Source organism: Schistocerca nitens, chromosome 4 (assembly GCF_023898315.1).
Source record: "Schistocerca nitens isolate TAMUIC-IGC-003100 chromosome 4, iqSchNite1.1, whole genome shotgun sequence".
Taxonomy (NCBI): domain Eukaryota; kingdom Metazoa; phylum Arthropoda; class Insecta; order Orthoptera; family Acrididae; genus Schistocerca; species Schistocerca nitens.
The window spans coordinates 660680558-660698620 of NC_064617.1; the positions used below are offsets into that span (position 1 = coordinate 660680558).

Sequence of the window (18063 nt, forward strand, 5' to 3'; positions counted from 1 at the left end):
ACTGCACCTGCAAATTTATTGTTTCCTATATTCCATTGTATGAAACACGAATCACAGGGAAACAAGTTACGGTTAGGCCCGTTATTTCCTTTACTACAACGTCAAAAGCAAAGAAGCGATTAACTGACGATAGGTTCCATTGCAAATTCGTTGTAGAAATCTGCAGTAATGACAGACGTTGATGAGCAGTTTTGTGCCTTGATCAAGTTTGACATTCTGATACTTAGCACGCATACAGGCTGGATTCGAATCAGTAACCTGCACAGGTCAGCATATAATCGCAACAATTTTGTATCTGGCGATCAATCCAATATGAATACAACCTCTGCAAAACTGATACGCATAATGCTCGCTTGTGCACTTCATTCGCAAACTTGCGTTCTGGAAATCCTTGCAAATATGATACATTGGGAGTACTGGTGCTGCTTGATAATTTCTTGAGAATGTAATGAACTACAAAAAATTATCATGCGGTAATGACTGTGCATCGACTGCTTTATTAATAAGCAGCCGTGAGTAGTAACCGTGCGGTCTAAGGAGCCTCGCCACGGTTCGCGCGGCTGCCCCCTGTCGGAAGTTCGAGTCCTCCCTCGGGCATGGGCGTGTTCGTTGTCACTAGCGTAAGTTAGTTTAAGTTAAATTAAGTAGTGTGTAAGCCTAGGGACTGATGACCTCAGCGGTTTGGTCACATAGGAACTTACCACAAATTTCCAAATTAATAAGTATCATTGATGAACCTGAGGAGAGGGAAACTGAACAATCATCGAAAGACAAATACCTGAAGACAAACTGTTCAAGGCAGATCGTTGAGTGTAGGCGAGCTACTGTTGCTATGCTCTAACTCCGTTTTCTCTATGTCATTGTGGGCAGCGCGGGGTAGCAGTGCAGTCTGGACGCCTTTCCACGGTTCGCGTGGCTATCCCCGTCGGAGGTTCGAGTCCTCCGTTGGGCATGGGTGTGTGTGTGTTGTCCTTAGCGTAAGTTAGTTTAATTAGATTAGGTAGTGTGTAAGTCTAGTTTGGTCCCTTAGGAATTCACAGACATTTTAACATATGTCATTGCCTGTAAGAGCCTAATATATGAAGCTTCGCATACTGCAACGCAAATTTACTGATTTATAAATTTTATATGCTTGTTATCAGTAAGCAGACAACTAGAATTTTTTTATTTATGTTAATTTACTTATAGTGTGCCATACATTTATTAGAGTGAAATACTGCGCCCGTAATAATTAGATGATTCTTTTGCTATTTGACTTACTCGTGAAATCTCTTCTGCTTTACGAAAAGTTCACGATTCGGCAAATGAAGAGCCGTATTTTCAGCCCGGAAAGAAACTTTTTTCTAGCTATTCATCTCCTAGGTCAGCGGTCATTGTACAAACTTTATCCAGTGAATAAATTTCAATCTTCAAGTGCGTTTCTTAAAGGCAGAATTTTCCTATACAGCTACCATAAAGACTAAATTCGACTCAAACTGTTTTGTAGATACTTATTTCTTTATAACGCGCATGCCGAATCTGTTTCTTTTTTTTTATTCTTGCAAACTGGAGCAATTAGGCCCTCTTTTGCGTGTAACAGCTATACACTATCTAACCAAAAGTACCCGGACCCTCCTATGTTATGCGAAATTGACCACTACATGTCTCGAGAGGCTGACCCACCAGCATTAAACGAGGCGAGACATATTGTGTCAGTGGAATCAGTAATAGGATAATGGATCCGTCAGTAACGCCCGGTGACCTCGAACATTGCTAGTAATTGGTTGTGACCTGAGTAACAAGTCTATCAGGCACATTACAACGCTTCTAAGCCGTGTAAGCCGACTGTTGGTGATGCAGCTATGAAGTGGCAACATGAAGGGAGAACCACAGCTAAACAAAGACCAGAAGAACATCACTTATGGACGGACGGAGGCCGTCGGGAATTGCAGTAGGTGATTGTAACAAGTCGCATGAAATCATTGGAAGTAATCACTCGTGGGTTCCGAAGTACGACCAGAAGTCCAGTTAGCACAACGCTCGTAGGGAGTTCAAAAGAATGCGGTACAATGGTCGAGGAGTTTCTCTGAAACCACACGGTTCTCTAGTCAACGCTAAGCGATGTTAGAGGCGATGCAAAGAGCGCTACTACTGGACAGTGGCCAACTGGAAACAAGTGATTTGGAGCCATGAATCACGCTATACCCGTGGCATTCCGATGGAAGGGTTTGGGTTTGGCGAATGCCTGGAGAACGTTACGTGTCTTCACGTACATTACGTTCATTCGGACAAACGTGTTATAAAGCAAAGACGACAAGTTACAGGCAGACAGTATTAAATTGAAGACACAAACAGCAATGAACGGGAGAGAAGAACGAGAAGGAGAGAAAGAAGAACAAGTCAAAACACAACTAATGACGACAGGGGCAAAGAAAGGGTCGCGACGGATATAAAAACGGAAGTAGAAAGAAGCATAGCAGGGACCCTGCTTTACAGATCGACACAGAGAAGTTGACTGAAACACACAGTCCAGTCGCTCCCGGGTTCGATTCCCGGCGGGGTCAGGGATTTTCTCTGCCTCGTGATGGCTGGGTGTTGTGTGCTGTCCTTAGGTTAGTTACGTTTAAGTAGTTCTAAGTTCTAGGGGACTTATGACCACAGCAGTTGAGTCCCATAGTGCTCAGAGCCATTTGAACCATTTGAACACAGTCCAGTCAGACGACCTTTTAGAGCGCGGACCGCTGCGAGACGTGCAAGAGGATTACCAAAATGTTTCAAATGCCTCTGAACACTATGCGACTTAACATCTGAGGTCATCAGTCCCCTAGACTTAGAACTACTTATACCTAACTAACCTAAGGACGTCACACACATCCATGCTCGAGGCAGGATTCGAACCTGCGACTGTAGCAGCAGAGCGGTTCCGGACTGAAGCGCCTAGAACCGCTCGGCCACACCGGCCGGCGGAAGATGATCGACAGGTTCTGGAAGGTACCGACAGGTATGTGGAGCCACGTCAACTCCACTGCCGTAGCCAACTGCGCTAGGCTTGTCGACTGAGTTTCCATGGCGCAAACATCACGATCGAGGTGCTCCCACAGAGTTTCGATTGGCTTTAAGCCCTGCGCGTTTGGTGGCGAGGCAAGCACGGCAAACTCATCTGATGCTGTTCGACCCACGCAAGTACACTGCGAGCAGTGTGACACGTTCCACCGTCCTGTTGGTACATAGCATCGTTCCGCGGAGAAACAAACTGCATACACTTGTGTTGATCCATTGTGCCTTCCAAAATGACGAAATCACCTTGGGAATGCCACGAAATCATTCCCCAGACCTTAACGCTCCCTCCTCGATCCTCCACCCTTCCAACGATTGTTGCAGGGTGTTCGCTTTCAGACAACAGTCAGCATGTGTGAATGAAACAGGCGTCTGCGGCGGAGGCCATGGGCAGCGACGTTCGCAGAACTGTCGTTGAGGAGACACTGTTGGCAGACCCTTGGTTCATCTTGGTGATCAGTTGCTCAACAGTTGCACATCTATTCGCCCATACACATCTCCACAGTCGTTCACCCCTGTCATCTATGGCCCGGTTTTGGATAGCACCATTTGGTCATACATGGTATACTTTAACCATTGTTTCACGCTAACAGTTTACAAACTTAGCCTTTTCGGAAAAGCTTACATTCTTGGCCTTGAAGCCAATGATTATACCCTTTTGGACGTCAGATAAATCATTCCGTTTCCGCATTACGACAACGACTGTCCAGTTTCCGCCTCCCCTCACACCCCTCCTCCGACACACTTTATATACCCTCCACTGCTAAAGCTGCCACCTGCCATCTGTGAGTGGTTATTGAACGTTGACGTCGAACATATGTAGTGGTCACGTTAATGCAACTGGATCGCGTATGTTAATTTTAGAGAAATTTTCGTGTTATGACATTGACAAAAGGAAGTGCTCCTGCAGGATAGTTTGTTCCAGAGGCGGACAGCAGCAAGAGCAAAAGAATTTACGAATGTTCGTATTTTATGGATGCACACAGCTAGGATGCTACATAGGTGAGGCCCCATATTTCGATCGTGATCAAATGCCATGTACTTGTCCTGTGATACGAGCTATTGGAGAGAACGCATACTGAGGAACCAATGAAGCAAACGTAGTATGTGGAAATCTCATAACATGCCCGCTCGCAACCACACGTAGTGGACGCATCAAGCACTGACATGATCAAATACATGGAGGCTGTAGACATAGAGAGCATGAATGATTAATTATAATCGTCTAGAGCCTTCATTAATTGTGCTTTGTTGGAATACATTGTACTAGTTGTGGTTCGGCTGAACGAGTGACTGCACAAGCTTACATTTCGCAAAGAACCAGCAGATAACTGCTTTCCTTACTTTGATCACGAAATAAATGGCAAAGAAATTAAATTCTGCAATGACCAGCTGATAACTGCAAAAAAAAGGGTTCAAATGGCTCTGAGCACTATGGGACTTAACATCTATGGTCATCAGTCTCCTAGGACTTAGAACTACCTAAACCTAACTAACCTAAGGACAGAACACAACTCCCAGCCATCACGAGGCAGAGAAAATCCCTGGCCCCGCCGGGAATCGAACCCGGGAACCCGGGCGTGGGAAGCGAGAACGCTACCGCACGACCACGAGATGCGGGCTGATAACTGCATTCATTAGTTTGATGACAAAGTAGATGACAAAGAGACAGAACGCAACTGATTATTTTCCTTGGGAATATGGAAATTTATTTAGTGAAACGATCTACGTTCTAAAATTTTAGGTCGTCATGGAAACAATGCTAGCATAAATTGCTCTTGCAACATATTGCAATTCTTAGAATTGAAGGACTTGAAAGATGATGTATATTGTAATTAAAATGTATTTCAACATGAACATCAACAAAAGTAAAATGAGGGTAATATAATGTAGTTGAATTAAATCAGATTAAGCTGAGGGAATTAAATTAGGAAATGAGACACAGAAAATAGAAGGGAAGTTTTGATGTTTGGCCTTCGAAATAACGGACGATGGCCGAAGTACAGAGGGTGTAAACTCCGGAGTATCAGTATCAAGTACAATGTTTGTGATAAAGAGGATTTATCAACATTGAACATACGAGGGTGGAGAAATGTAGGGTCCCCCTGAATAGGTCAGGCGTGCACTACACGCCGGAAGCGGCTACAAGGGTAGCGGAGTACGTGTGGAGTGCACATGGGGCTTTTTAGGTTACAGAATTCCCTCCCTAGGCCCGACAAGACGCCTCCTGAGACGCGGCAAGGTAGGAGTAGGCAAAATGCAACAGGGAATAACAATATTAATGTGCTAATAGTAAACTGCAGGAGCGTCTATAGAAAGGTCCCAGAGCTGCTCTCATTAATAAACGGTCACAACGCCCATATAGAAAGTTGGCTGAAACCAGACGTAAACAGTAATGAAATCCTAAACTCAGGTTGGAATGTATACCGCAGAGACAGGCTGGACAGTGCAGGGGGAGGCGTGTTTATAGCGATAAGAAGTGCAATAGTATCGAAGGAAATTGACGGAGATCCGAAATGTGAAATGATTTGGGTGAAGGTCACGGTTAAAGCAGGCTCAGACATGGTAATTGGATGTCTTTATAGGTCCCCTGGCTCAGCAGCTGTTGTGGCTGAGCACCTGAAGGATAATTTGGAATATATTTCGAGTAGATTTCCCCACCATGTTATAGTTCTGGGTGAAAATTTTAATTTGCCGGATATAGACTGGGAGACTCAAACGTTCATAACGGGTGGCAGGGACAAAGAATCCAGTGAAATTTTTTTTAAGTGCTTTATCTGAAAACTACCTTGAGCAGTTAAACAGAGAACCGACTCGTGGCGATAACATATTAGACCTTCTGGTGACAAACAGACCCGAACTATTTGAGACAGTTAACGCAGAACAGGGAATCAGCGATCATAAATCGGTTACGGCATCGATGATTTCAGCCGTAAATAGAAATATTAAAAAAGTGGGAAGATTTTTCTGTTTAGCAAAAGTGACAAAAAGCAGATTACAGAGTACATGACGGCACAAAACAAAAGTTTTGTCTCAAGTACAGATAGTGTTGAGGATCAGTGGACAAAGTTCAAAACCATCGTACAATATGCGTTAGATGAGTATGTGCCAAGCAAGATCGTAAGAGATGGAAATGAGCCACCGTGGTACAACAACAGAGTTAGGAAACTGCTGCGGAAGCAAAGGGAACTTCACAGCAAACATAAACATAGCCAAAGCCTTGCAGACAAACAAAAATTACGCGAAGCGAAATGTAGTGTGAGGAGGGCTATGCGAGAGGCGTTCAGTGAATTCGAAAGTAAAGTTCTATGTACTGACTTGGCAGAAAATCCTAAGATATTCTGGTCTTACGTCGAAGCGGTAGGTGGATCAAAACAAAATGTCCAGACACTCTGTGACCAAAATGGTACTGAAACAGAGGATGACAGACTAAAGGCCGAAGTACTAAATGTCTTTTTCCAAAGCTGCTTCACAGAGGAAGACTGCACTGTAGTTCCTTCTCTAGATTGTCGCACAGATGACAAAATGGTAGATATCGAAATAGACGACAGAGGGATAGAGAAACAATTAAAATCGCTCAAAAGAGGAAAGGCCGCTGGACCTGATGGGATACCAGTTCTATTTTACACAGAGTACGCGAAGGAACTTGCCCCCCATCTTGCAGCGGTGTACCGTAGGTCTCTAGAAGAGTGTAGCGTTCCAAAGGATTGGAAAAGGGCACAGGTCATCCCCGTTTTCAAGAAGGGACGTCGAACAGATGTGCAAAACTATAGACCTATATCTCTAACATCGATCAGTTGTAGAATTTTGGAACACGTATTATGTTCGAGTATAATGACTTTAATGGAGACTAGAAATCTACTCTGTAGGAATCAGCATGGGTTTCGAAAAATACGGTCGTGTGAAACCCAGCTCGCGCTATTCGTCCACGAGACTCAGAGGGCCATAGACACGTGTTCACAGGTAGATGCCGTGTTTCTTGACCTCCGCAAGGCGTTCGATACAGTTCCCCACACTCGTTTAATGAACAAAGTAAGAGCATATGGACTATCAGACCAATTGTGTGATTGGATTGAGGAGTTCCTAGATAACAGAACGCAGCATGTCATTCTCAATGGAGAGAAGTCTTCCGAAGTAAGAGTGATTTCAGGTGTGCCACAGGGGAGTGTCACGGGACCGTTGCTGTTCACAATATACATAAATGACCTGGTGGATGACATCGGAAGTTCACTGAGGCTTTTTGCAGATGATGCTGTGATGTATCGAGAGGTTGTAACAATGGAAAATTGTACTGAAATGCAGGAGGATCTGCAGCGAATTGACGCATGGTGCAGGAAATGGCAATCGAATCTCAATGTAGACAAGTGTAACGTGCTGCGAATACATAGAAAGATAGATCCCTTATCATTTAGCTACAAAATAGCAGGTCAGCAGCTGGAAGCAGTTAATTCCATAAATTATCTGGGAGTGATTTAAAATGGAATGATCATATAAAGTTGATCGTCGGTAAAGCAGATACCAGACTGAGATTCATTGGAAGAATCCTAAGGAAATGCAATCCGAAAACAAAGGAAGTAGATTACAGTACGCTTGTTCGCCCACTGCTTGAATACTGCTCAGCAGTGTGGGATCCGTACCAGATAGGGTTGATAGAAGGGATAGAGAAGATCCAACGGAGAGCAGCGCGCTTCGTTACAGGATCATTTAGTAATCGCGAAAGCGTTACGGAGATGATAGATAAACTCCAGTGGAAGACTCTGCAGGAGAGACGCTCAGTAGCTCGGTACGGGTTTTTGTTAAATTTTCGAGAACATACCTTCACCGAAGAGTCCAGCAGTATATTGCTCCCTCCTACGTATATCTCGCGAAGAGACCATGAGGATAAAATCAGAGAGATTAGAGCCCACACAGAAGCATACAGACAATCCTTCTTTCCACGAACAATACGAGACTGGAATAGAAGGGAGGACCGATAGAAGTACTCAGGGTACCCTCCGCCACACACCGTCAAGTGGCTTGCGAAGTATGGATGTAGATGTAGATGTAGTGTTTTCTGAAAGGACGTAGCACAGGAGAATTCTGAAGATAGGTTGAGTAGATAGGAAGAGGTACTGAATGAAACTGGGGAGCCATCCTGAGACATCAAAAAATTGTCAATATGGTAATGGAGGAAAGTGTGCGTATGTATGTGTTGGGGGATGGAGGACAAGGGCTGGGGATAAAAGTGATAGAAGATGACCAAGATTTAAGTACCCTAAGCAAGGCTTGCACAGGATAAACTTGCGTGGAGGACTGCATCAAACCAGTCTTCGGACAGAAGACCACGACAGCAGCAAGATTATCTTGACACTGGATCTTTCTGTTAGTACTATGATAAGCACCAATGCACGTTGTCAATAGACTTCTGTTGTTCCAGTACATATGTGATTGTTATAACGTTACTGTTATCACCGTTATCAGTAACGCTTGCGGATGTATTTATAGGGCTATCAGGCAAAATATTAGTCAGCTCTTTAAAAGAACATGCATGACCCTTCCTTCGGAACACATTGACTGGTGTAGAAATTGTACCAGGAGGTAAAGCGCTCTGCGGCTGAAATAAGTCTGGCATTGAATTGGTGTGTATGTGAGAGTTTCTGCAGTGAGCACAGTAAGTTGTGTCGACGTGAAGATGTGACACAATGGCAGAAATCAGCTGTCGTGTTTCGTCGTGCCCATGACTACACCATGATTTAAATTTGCCGATTTGTTGGTGTATCAATAGGGACTGTGCAACGCATCCGTAAGCAAAGGTCTAGCAGTCACACCCCTATAACGTGGGGTAAAGAAGAGTAGTCGGAAAAACATGATAACCAACACGGACTACAGACGAGTGCAACGCCTTATCATGAAAATCCATTTCAGCCCCTACCAGAATTTGCTGTTGACGATGAATACAGGTCCATCTTAACCACTTTTCGAGGTTACATTCCGAAAAAAAGATATGCAGTGGATGTTTTGAGTCAGGTACCTTGCAAAAGATCGTTGCTCGTATCGGCACATAAAACCAAATAACATAGATAACAAAAACTAACTGATTGAGCTTTGATGAGTCGCGATTTTTCCTCTTTTCTAATTATGCAAGAAGAAGAGTTCTTTAACGACCCCGTTGAGGCGTTCTACCCATAAAGTGTATGGGTAAACGATAAACGGATTTTCTTCTCAAAGATGAAATTTTTTAAAATATGAGAATTTTAAAAATTTAGGTTGCGTTACATCCAGTGACGACCTCTTAGACAAAAATATTGAGACCAAAGAAGCGATTGCTAAATACGCCACGAGGTCCCTACATGGAGTAAACTGGAAGAATAGTGTTTATCAACAGACAACAAAAAGGAAATTCCACAGCATTATTGACAATATAGTTAAGTATGATGCAGAAATGTCGCCACTTACGCCTTCTTTGACAGAAGGGACAAGATCAGAAATGAATGCTCGCTCTGTCCAACACTTTGAAGCACATCTGCGTACTCACGAACACGGCGACGGCGCGACAAAATGACGGGGGCGCATTCGTGGGCCTGCGACTGATTTCTGCAGTACTAGCGTCCGTGCGAGGTGAACCGAGAGCCGCAACAGACAGCGGCCGTCGCGAAACAGTATTCTTAAACATAAATTTCCGTCTTGTTGAGAATGGTGTCACTGGTTTGGATCCGCTTTCACCCACGCATGTCACATGTGGGCGAAAATTTCTGCTCGTTTTTACGCAAAATCACACGCAGCCGGTAGGATTCGAACCTACGCTCCCAGAGGGAATCTGATTTCGAGTCAGACGCCTTAACCACTCGGCCACGACTGCCACTAGCGGACGATCCTCCCGACACATGCAACTGCTACTGTTTAAAGCACTGCAGTGCCAGGAAACGGCGTAGCAGCATTCTTTTCCGTAGTGCTTACACCGCTACGAGACGTGCGGCTACCAAGGTATTAAAATTTCCGCCCGAACAGGGACTTGAACCCTGGACCCTTAGGTTAAAAGCCTAATGCTCTACCGACTGAGCTATCCGGGCTCACATTACCTTAACACCCCTCCCTCTAGGCATACTGACACATTGCCTCATGTCCTTTACTGTTGGGTAGTCGTTGCGTGGAGCTGATACTGTTTAAACGTCGTCTGACTGCTGTCTAAAAACTCATCACGCTATCCTCGTAACAGCCTATCGAAGAAAGCTGACACACGATGCAAAGTGAAATTGCAGCATTTTGTACGTCTCAGCAGAGGAGCTACGTGTTTTGTCGACACTCACTGGACAATTGTAAAATTCACAAGCGTCTCGAATGCAGTGTTTCCCACGTATTCGCTCATTTCACGGTTCCGTTGGAGATGTTCTTCACCTCTTGACACAAAAAAGAAACGCAGTCGGTAGGACTCGAACCTACGCTCCCAGAGGGAATCTGATTTCTAGTCAGACGCCTTAACCACTCGGCCACGACTGCCGGTCGCAGAAGCGTCTCTCGACAAGTGCAACTGCTCCTTTTCAAGCAATCTGACGTAAGAACACGACATGGCCTCACTCGTTTCTGTAGTGCTTCCGTTGCCAGCACATTAGCCGTTACGACAGTGTATCAATTTTCGCCTGGACGGGGGCTTGAACCCGGGACCCTTTGGTTGAAAGTCTAGCGCTCTACCGACTGAGCTACCCGGTCCCTCGGCCGAGCATTGTGGTACATGCTGCATGGTGTTTGAGTGATTCGCGTGTCGTAATTACTGGCTTACGGCTCCAATGGCGACTTCACCGACTTCCCACTGACGCACCGCTGACGCTACTTTTCTGTCGTCTTAAACGATGGACATACTTGCAAGCAGCTGCGAGATCTTAAGAAAGGAAACGCTGCACCACTGCTTTTGCCACACTCGAATGAATTGAATTGCGATTCTTAAAAAGAAATGAATGCTCGCTCTGTCCAACACTTTGAAGCACATCTGCGTACTCACGAACACGGCGACGGCGCGACAAAATGACGGGGGCGCATTCGTGGGCCTGCGACTGATTTCTGCAGTACTAGCGTCCGTGCGAGGTGAACCGAGAGCCGCAACAGACAGCGGCCGTCGCGAAACAGTATTCTTAAACATAAATTTCCGTCTTGTTGAGAATGGTGTCACTGGTTTGGATCCGCTTTCACCCACGCATGTCACATGTGGGCGAAAATTTCTGCTCGTTTTTACGCAAAATCACACGCAGCCGGTAGGATTCGAACCTACGCTCCCAGAGGGAATCTGATTTCGAGTCAGACGCCTTAACCACTCGGCCACGACTGCCACTAGCGGACGATCCTCCCGACACATGCAACTGCTACTGTTTAAAGCACTGCAGTGCCAGGAAACGGCGTAGCAGCATTCTTTTCCGTAGTGCTTACACCGCTACGAGACGTGCGGCTACCAAGGTATTAAAATTTCCGCCCGAACAGGGACTTGAACCCTGGACCCTTAGGTTAAAAGCCTAATGCTCTACCGACTGAGCTATCCGGGCTCACATTACCTTAACACCCCTCCCTCTAGGCATACTGACACATTGCCTCATGTCCTTTACTGTTGGGTAGTCGTTGCGTGGAGCTGATACTGTTTAAACGTCGTCTGACTGCTGTCTAAAAACTCATCACGCTATCCTCGTAACAGCCTATCGAAGAAAGCTGACACACGATGCAAAGTGAAATTGCAGCATTTTGTACGTCTCAGCAGAGGAGCTACGTGTTTTGTCGACACTCACTGGACAATTGTAAAATTCACAAGCGTCTCGAATGCAGTGTTTCCCACGTATTCGCTCATTTCACGGTTCCGTTGGAGATGTTCTTCACCTCTTGACACAAAAAAGAAACGCAGTCGGTAGGACTCGAACCTACGCTCCCAGAGGGAATCTGATTTCTAGTCAGACGCCTTAACCACTCGGCCACGACTGCCGGTCGCAGAAGCGTCTCTCGACAAGTGCAACTGCTCCTTTTCAAGCAATCTGACGTAAGAACACGACATGGCCTCACTCGTTTCTGTAGTGCTTCCGTTGCCAGCACATTAGCCGTTACGACAGTGTATCAATTTTCGCCTGGACGGGGGCTTGAACCCGGGACCCTTTGGTTGAAAGTCTAGCGCTCTACCGACTGAGCTACCCGGTCCCTCGGCCGAGCATTGTGGTACATGCTGCATGGTGTTTGAGTGATTCGCGTGTCGTAATTACTGGCTTACGGCTCCAATGGCGACTTCACCGACTTCCCACTGACGCACCGCTGACGCTACTTTTCTGTCGTCTTAAACGATGGACATACTTGCAAGCAGCTGCGAGATCTTAAGAAAGGAAACGCTGCACCACTGCTTTTGCCACACTCGAATGAATTGAATTGCGATTCTTAAAAAGAAATGAATGCTCGCTCTGTCCAACACTTTGAAGCACATCTGCGTACTCACGAACACGGCGACGGCGCGACAAAATGACGGGGGCGCATTCGTGGGCCTGCGACTGATTTCTGCAGTACTAGCGTCCGTGCGAGGTGAACCGAGAGCCGCAACAGACAGCGGCCGTCGCGAAACAGTATTCTTAAACATAAATTTCCGTCTTGTTGAGAATGGTGTCACTGGTTTGGATCCGCTTTCACCCACGCATGTCACATGTGGGCGAAAATTTCTGCTCGTTTTTACGCAAAATCACACGCAGCCGGTAGGATTCGAACCTACGCTCCCAGAGGGAATCTGATTTCGAGTCAGACGCCTTAACCACTCGGCCACGACTGCCACTAGCGGACGATCCTCCCGACACATGCAACTGCTACTGTTTAAAGCACTGCAGTGCCAGGAAACGGCGTAGCAGCATTCTTTTCCGTAGTGCTTACACCGCTACGAGACGTGCGGCTACCAAGGTATTAAAATTTCCGCCCGAACAGGGACTTGAACCCTGGACCCTTAGGTTAAAAGCCTAATGCTCTACCGACTGAGCTATCCGGGCTCACATTACCTTAACACCCCTCCCTCTAGGCATACTGACACATTGCCTCATGTCCTTTACTGTTGGGTAGTCGTTGCGTGGAGCTGATACTGTTTAAACGTCGTCTGACTGCTGTCTAAAAACTCATCACGCTATCCTCGTAACAGCCTATCGAAGAAAGCTGACACACGATGCAAAGTGAAATTGCAGCATTTTGTACGTCTCAGCAGAGGAGCTACGTGTTTTGTCGACACTCACTGGACAATTGTAAAATTCACAAGCGTCTCGAATGCAGTGTTTCCCACGTATTCGCTCATTTCACGGTTCCGTTGGAGATGTTCTTCACCTCTTGACACAAAAAAGAAACGCAGTCGGTAGGACTCGAACCTACGCTCCCAGAGGGAATCTGATTTCTAGTCAGACGCCTTAACCACTCGGCCACGACTGCCGGTCGCAGAAGCGTCTCTCGACAAGTGCAACTGCTCCTTTTCAAGCAATCTGACGTAAGAACACGACATGGCCTCACTCGTTTCTGTAGTGCTTCCGTTGCCAGCACATTAGCCGTTACGACAGTGTATCAATTTTCGCCTGGACGGGGGCTTGAACCCGGGACCCTTTGGTTGAAAGTCTAGCGCTCTACCGACTGAGCTACCCGGTCCCTCGGCCGAGCATTGTGGTACATGCTGCATGGTGTTTGAGTGATTCGCGTGTCGTAATTACTGGCTTACGGCTCCAATGGCGACTTCACCGACTTCCCACTGACGCACCGCTGACGCTACTTTTCTGTCGTCTTAAACGATGGACATACTTGCAAGCAGCTGCGAGATCTTAAGAAAGGAAACGCTGCACCACTGCTTTTGCCACACTCGAATGAATTGAATTGCGATTCTTAAAAAGAAATGAATGCTCGCTCTGTCCAACACTTTGAAGCACATCTGCGTACTCACGAACACGGCGACGGCGCGACAAAATGACGGGGGCGCATTCGTGGGCCTGCGACTGATTTCTGCAGTACTAGCGTCCGTGCGAGGTGAACCGAGAGCCGCAACAGACAGCGGCCGTCGCGAAACAGTATTCTTAAACATAAATTTCCGTCTTGTTGAGAATGGTGTCACTGGTTTGGATCCGCTTTCACCCACGCATGTCACATGTGGGCGAAAATTTCTGCTCGTTTTTACGCAAAATCACACGCAGCCGGTAGGATTCGAACCTACGCTCCCAGAGGGAATCTGATTTCGAGTCAGACGCCTTAACCACTCGGCCACGACTGCCACTAGCGGACGATCCTCCCGACACATGCAACTGCTACTGTTTAAAGCACTGCAGTGCCAGGAAACGGCGTAGCAGCATTCTTTTCCGTAGTGCTTACACCGCTACGAGACGTGCGGCTACCAAGGTATTAAAATTTCCGCCCGAACAGGGACTTGAACCCTGGACCCTTAGGTTAAAAGCCTAATGCTCTACCGACTTAGCTATCCGGGCTCACATTACCTTAACACCCCTCCCTCTAGGCATATTGACACATTGCCTCATGTCCTTTACTGTTGGGTAGTCGTTGCGTGGAGCTGATACTGTTTAAACGTCGTCTGACTGCTGTCTAAAAACTCATCACGCTATCCTCGTAACAGCCTATCGAAGAAAGCTGACACACGATGCAAAGTGAAATTGCAGCATTTTGTACGTCTCAGCAGAGGAGCTACGTGTTTTGTCGACACTCACTGGACAATTGTAAAATTCACAAGCGTCTCGAATGCAGTGTTTCCCACGTATTCGCTCATTTCACGGTTCCGTTGGAGATGTTCTTCACCTCTTGACACAAAAAAGAAACGCAGTCGGTAGGACTCGAACCTACGCTCCCAGAGGGAATCTGATTTCTAGTCAGACGCCTTAACCACTCGGCCACGACTGCCGGTCGCAGAAGCGTCTCTCGACAAGTGCAACTGCTCCTTTTCAAGCAATCTGACGTAAGAACACGACATGGCCTCACTCGTTTCTGTAGTGCTTCCGTTGCCAGCACATTAGCCGTTACGACAGTGTATCAATTTTCGCCTGGACGGGGGCTTGAACCCGGGACCCTTTGGTTGAAAGTCTAGCGCTCTACCGACTGAGCTACCCGGTCCCTCGGCCGAGCATTGTGGTACATGCTGCATGGTGTTTGAGTGATTCGCGTGTCGTAATTACTGGCTTACGGCTCCAATGGCGACTTCACCGACTTCCCACTGACGCACCGCTGACGCTACTTTTCTGTCGTCTTAAACGATGGACATACTTGCAAGCAGCTGCGAGATCTTAAGAAAGGAAACGCTGCACCACTGCTTTTGCCACACTCGAATGAATTGAATTGCGATTCTTAAAAAGAAATGAATGCTCGCTCTGTCCAACACTTTGAAGCACATCTGCGTACTCACGAACACGGCGACGGCGCGACAAAATGACGGGGGCGCATTCGTGGGCCTGCGACTGATTTCTGCAGTACTAGCGTCCGTGCGAGGTGAACCGAGAGCCGCAACAGACAGCGGCCGTCGCGAAACAGTATTCTTAAACATAAATTTCCGTCTTGTTGAGAATGGTGTCACTGGTTTGGATCCGCTTTCACCCACGCATGTCACATGTGGGCGAAAATTTCTGCTCGTTTTTACGCAAAATCACACGCAGCCGGTAGGATTCGAACCTACGCTCCCAGAGGGAATCTGATTTCGAGTCAGACGCCTTAACCACTCGGCCACGACTGCCACTAGCGGACGATCCTCCCGACACATGCAACTGCTACTGTTTAAAGCACTGCAGTGCCAGGAAACGGCGTAGCAGCATTCTTTTCCGTAGTGCTTACACCGCTACGAGACGTGCGGCTACCAAGGTATTAAAATTTCCGCCCGAACAGGGACTTGAACCCTGGACCCTTAGGTTAAAAGCCTAATGCTCTACCGACTGAGCTATCCGGGCTCACATTACCTTAACACCCCTCCCTCTAGGCATACTGACACATTGCCTCATGTCCTTTACTGTTGGGTAGTCGTTGCGTGGAGCTGATACTGTTTAAACGTCGTCTGACTGCTGTCTAAAAACTCATCACGCTATCCTCGTAACAGCCTATCGAAGAAAGCTGACACACGATGCAAAGTGAAATTGCAGCATTTTGTACGTCTCAGCAGAGGAGCTACGTGTTTTGTCGACACTCACTGGACAATTGTAAAATTCACAAGCGTCTCGAATGCAGTGTTTCCCACGTATTCGCTCATTTCACGGTTCCGTTGGAGATGTTCTTCACCTCTTGACACAAAAAAGAAACGCAGTCGGTAGGACTCGAACCTACGCTCCCAGAGGGAATCTGATTTCTAGTCAGACGCCTTAACCACTCGGCCACGACTGCCGGTCGCAGAAGCGTCTCTCGACAAGTGCAACTGCTCCTTTTCAAGCAATCTGACGTAAGAACACGACATGGCCTCACTCGTTTCTGTAGTGCTTCCGTTGCCAGCACATTAGCCGTTACGACAGTGTATCAATTTTCGCCTGGACGGGGGCTTGAACCCGGGACCCTTTGGTTGAAAGTCTAGCGCTCTACCGACTGAGCTACCCGGTCCCTCGGCCGAGCATTGTGGTACATGCTGCATGGTGTTTGAGTGATTCGCGTGTCGTAATTACTGGCTTACGGCTCCAATGGCGACTTCACCGACTTCCCACTGACGCACCGCTGACGCTACTTTTCTGTCGTCTTAAACGATGGACATACTTGCAAGCAGCTGCGAGATCTTAAGAAAGGAAACGCTGCACCACTGCTTTTGCCACACTCGAATGAATTGAATTGCGATTCTTAAAAAGAAATGAATGCTCGCTCTGTCCAACACTTTGAAGCACATCTGCGTACTCACGAACACGGCGACGGCGCGACAAAATGACGGGGGCGCATTCGTGGGCCTGCGACTGATTTCTGCAGTACTAGCGTCCGTGCGAGGTGAACCGAGAGCCGCAACAGACAGCGGCCGTCGCGAAACAGTATTCTTAAACATAAATTTCCGTCTTGTTGAGAATGGTGTCACTGGTTTGGATCCGCTTTCACCCACGCATGTCACATGTGGGCGAAAATTTCTGCTCGTTTTTACGCAAAATCACACGCAGCCGGTAGGATTCGAACCTACGCTCCCAGAGGGAATCTGATTTCGAGTCAGACGCCTTAACCACTCGGCCACGACTGCCACTAGCGGACGATCCTCCCGACACATGCAACTGCTACTGTTTAAAGCACTGCAGTGCCAGGAAACGGCGTAGCAGCATTCTTTTCCGTAGTGCTTACACCGCTACGAGACGTGCGGCTACCAAGGTATTAAAATTTCCGCCCGAACAGGGACTTGAACCCTGGACCCTTAGGTTAAAAGCCTAATGCTCTACCGACTTAGCTATCCGGGCTCACATTACCTTAACACCCCTCCCTCTAGGCATATTGACACATTGCCTCATGTCCTTTACTGTTGGGTAGTCGTTGCGTGGAGCTGATACTGTTTAAACGTCGTCTGACTGCTGTCTAAAAACTCATCACGCTATCCTCGTAACAGCCTATCGAAGAAAGCTGACACACGATGCAAAGTGAAATTGCAGCATTTTGTACGTCTCAGCAGAGGAGCTACGTGTTTTGTCGACACTCACTGGACAATTGTAAAATTCACAAGCGTCTCGAATGCAGTGTTTCCCACGTATTCGCTCATTTCACGGTTCCGTTGGAGATGTTCTTCACCTCTTGACACAAAAAAGAAACGCAGTCGGTAGGACTCGAACCTACGCTCCCAGAGGGAATCTGATTTCTAGTCAGACGCCTTAACCACTCGGCCACGACTGCCGGTCGCAGAAGCGTCTCTCGACAAGTGCAACTGCTCCTTTTCAAGCAATCTGACGTAAGAACACGACATGGCCTCACTCGTTTCTGTAGTGCTTCCGTTGCCAGCACATTAGCCGTTACGACAGTGTATCAATTTTCGCCTGGACGGGGGCTTGAACCCGGGACCCTTTGGTTGAAAGTCTAGCGCTCTACCGACTGAGCTACCCGGTCCCTCGGCCGAGCATTGTGGTACATGCTGCATGGTGT

The 18063-nt window shown here is 47.1% G+C and overlaps 18 non-coding genes across 18 annotated transcripts; all 18 read right to left on the reverse strand.

Moving 5' to 3' along the window:
* Positions 1 to 9792: 9792 nt before the first annotated feature.
* Positions 9793 to 9874, reverse strand: Trnas-cga (transfer RNA serine (anticodon CGA)). Its single transcript has one exon. It is a non-coding gene; the product is annotated as a tRNA-Ser (tRNA).
* Positions 9875 to 10012: 138 nt separating this feature from the next.
* On the reverse strand, positions 10013 to 10085 carry Trnak-uuu (transfer RNA lysine (anticodon UUU)). The gene has a single exon. It is a non-coding gene; the product is annotated as a tRNA-Lys (tRNA).
* Positions 10086 to 10430: 345 nt separating this feature from the next.
* Positions 10431 to 10512, reverse strand: Trnas-aga (transfer RNA serine (anticodon AGA)). Its single transcript has one exon. It is a non-coding gene; the product is annotated as a tRNA-Ser (tRNA).
* A 741-nt stretch (positions 10513 to 11253) lies between these two features.
* Trnas-cga (transfer RNA serine (anticodon CGA)) lies at positions 11254 to 11335 on the reverse strand. The gene has a single exon. It is a non-coding gene; the product is annotated as a tRNA-Ser (tRNA).
* A 138-nt stretch (positions 11336 to 11473) lies between these two features.
* Trnak-uuu (transfer RNA lysine (anticodon UUU)) lies at positions 11474 to 11546 on the reverse strand. The gene has a single exon. It is a non-coding gene; the product is annotated as a tRNA-Lys (tRNA).
* A 345-nt stretch (positions 11547 to 11891) lies between these two features.
* Positions 11892 to 11973, reverse strand: Trnas-aga (transfer RNA serine (anticodon AGA)). Its single transcript has one exon. It is a non-coding gene; the product is annotated as a tRNA-Ser (tRNA).
* A 741-nt stretch (positions 11974 to 12714) lies between these two features.
* Trnas-cga (transfer RNA serine (anticodon CGA)) lies at positions 12715 to 12796 on the reverse strand. Its single transcript has one exon. It is a non-coding gene; the product is annotated as a tRNA-Ser (tRNA).
* Positions 12797 to 12934: 138 nt separating this feature from the next.
* Trnak-uuu (transfer RNA lysine (anticodon UUU)) lies at positions 12935 to 13007 on the reverse strand. Its single transcript has one exon. It is a non-coding gene; the product is annotated as a tRNA-Lys (tRNA).
* Positions 13008 to 13352: 345 nt separating this feature from the next.
* Positions 13353 to 13434, reverse strand: Trnas-aga (transfer RNA serine (anticodon AGA)). The gene has a single exon. It is a non-coding gene; the product is annotated as a tRNA-Ser (tRNA).
* A 741-nt stretch (positions 13435 to 14175) lies between these two features.
* Positions 14176 to 14257, reverse strand: Trnas-cga (transfer RNA serine (anticodon CGA)). Its single transcript has one exon. It is a non-coding gene; the product is annotated as a tRNA-Ser (tRNA).
* Positions 14258 to 14395: 138 nt separating this feature from the next.
* Positions 14396 to 14468, reverse strand: Trnak-uuu (transfer RNA lysine (anticodon UUU)). The gene has a single exon. It is a non-coding gene; the product is annotated as a tRNA-Lys (tRNA).
* A 345-nt stretch (positions 14469 to 14813) lies between these two features.
* Trnas-aga (transfer RNA serine (anticodon AGA)) lies at positions 14814 to 14895 on the reverse strand. Its single transcript has one exon. It is a non-coding gene; the product is annotated as a tRNA-Ser (tRNA).
* A 741-nt stretch (positions 14896 to 15636) lies between these two features.
* Trnas-cga (transfer RNA serine (anticodon CGA)) lies at positions 15637 to 15718 on the reverse strand. Its single transcript has one exon. It is a non-coding gene; the product is annotated as a tRNA-Ser (tRNA).
* A 138-nt stretch (positions 15719 to 15856) lies between these two features.
* Positions 15857 to 15929, reverse strand: Trnak-uuu (transfer RNA lysine (anticodon UUU)). Its single transcript has one exon. It is a non-coding gene; the product is annotated as a tRNA-Lys (tRNA).
* A 345-nt stretch (positions 15930 to 16274) lies between these two features.
* Positions 16275 to 16356, reverse strand: Trnas-aga (transfer RNA serine (anticodon AGA)). Its single transcript has one exon. It is a non-coding gene; the product is annotated as a tRNA-Ser (tRNA).
* A 741-nt stretch (positions 16357 to 17097) lies between these two features.
* Trnas-cga (transfer RNA serine (anticodon CGA)) lies at positions 17098 to 17179 on the reverse strand. Its single transcript has one exon. It is a non-coding gene; the product is annotated as a tRNA-Ser (tRNA).
* Positions 17180 to 17317: 138 nt separating this feature from the next.
* Trnak-uuu (transfer RNA lysine (anticodon UUU)) lies at positions 17318 to 17390 on the reverse strand. The gene has a single exon. It is a non-coding gene; the product is annotated as a tRNA-Lys (tRNA).
* A 345-nt stretch (positions 17391 to 17735) lies between these two features.
* Positions 17736 to 17817, reverse strand: Trnas-aga (transfer RNA serine (anticodon AGA)). Its single transcript has one exon. It is a non-coding gene; the product is annotated as a tRNA-Ser (tRNA).
* Between the last annotated feature and the right edge of the window lie 246 nt (positions 17818 to 18063).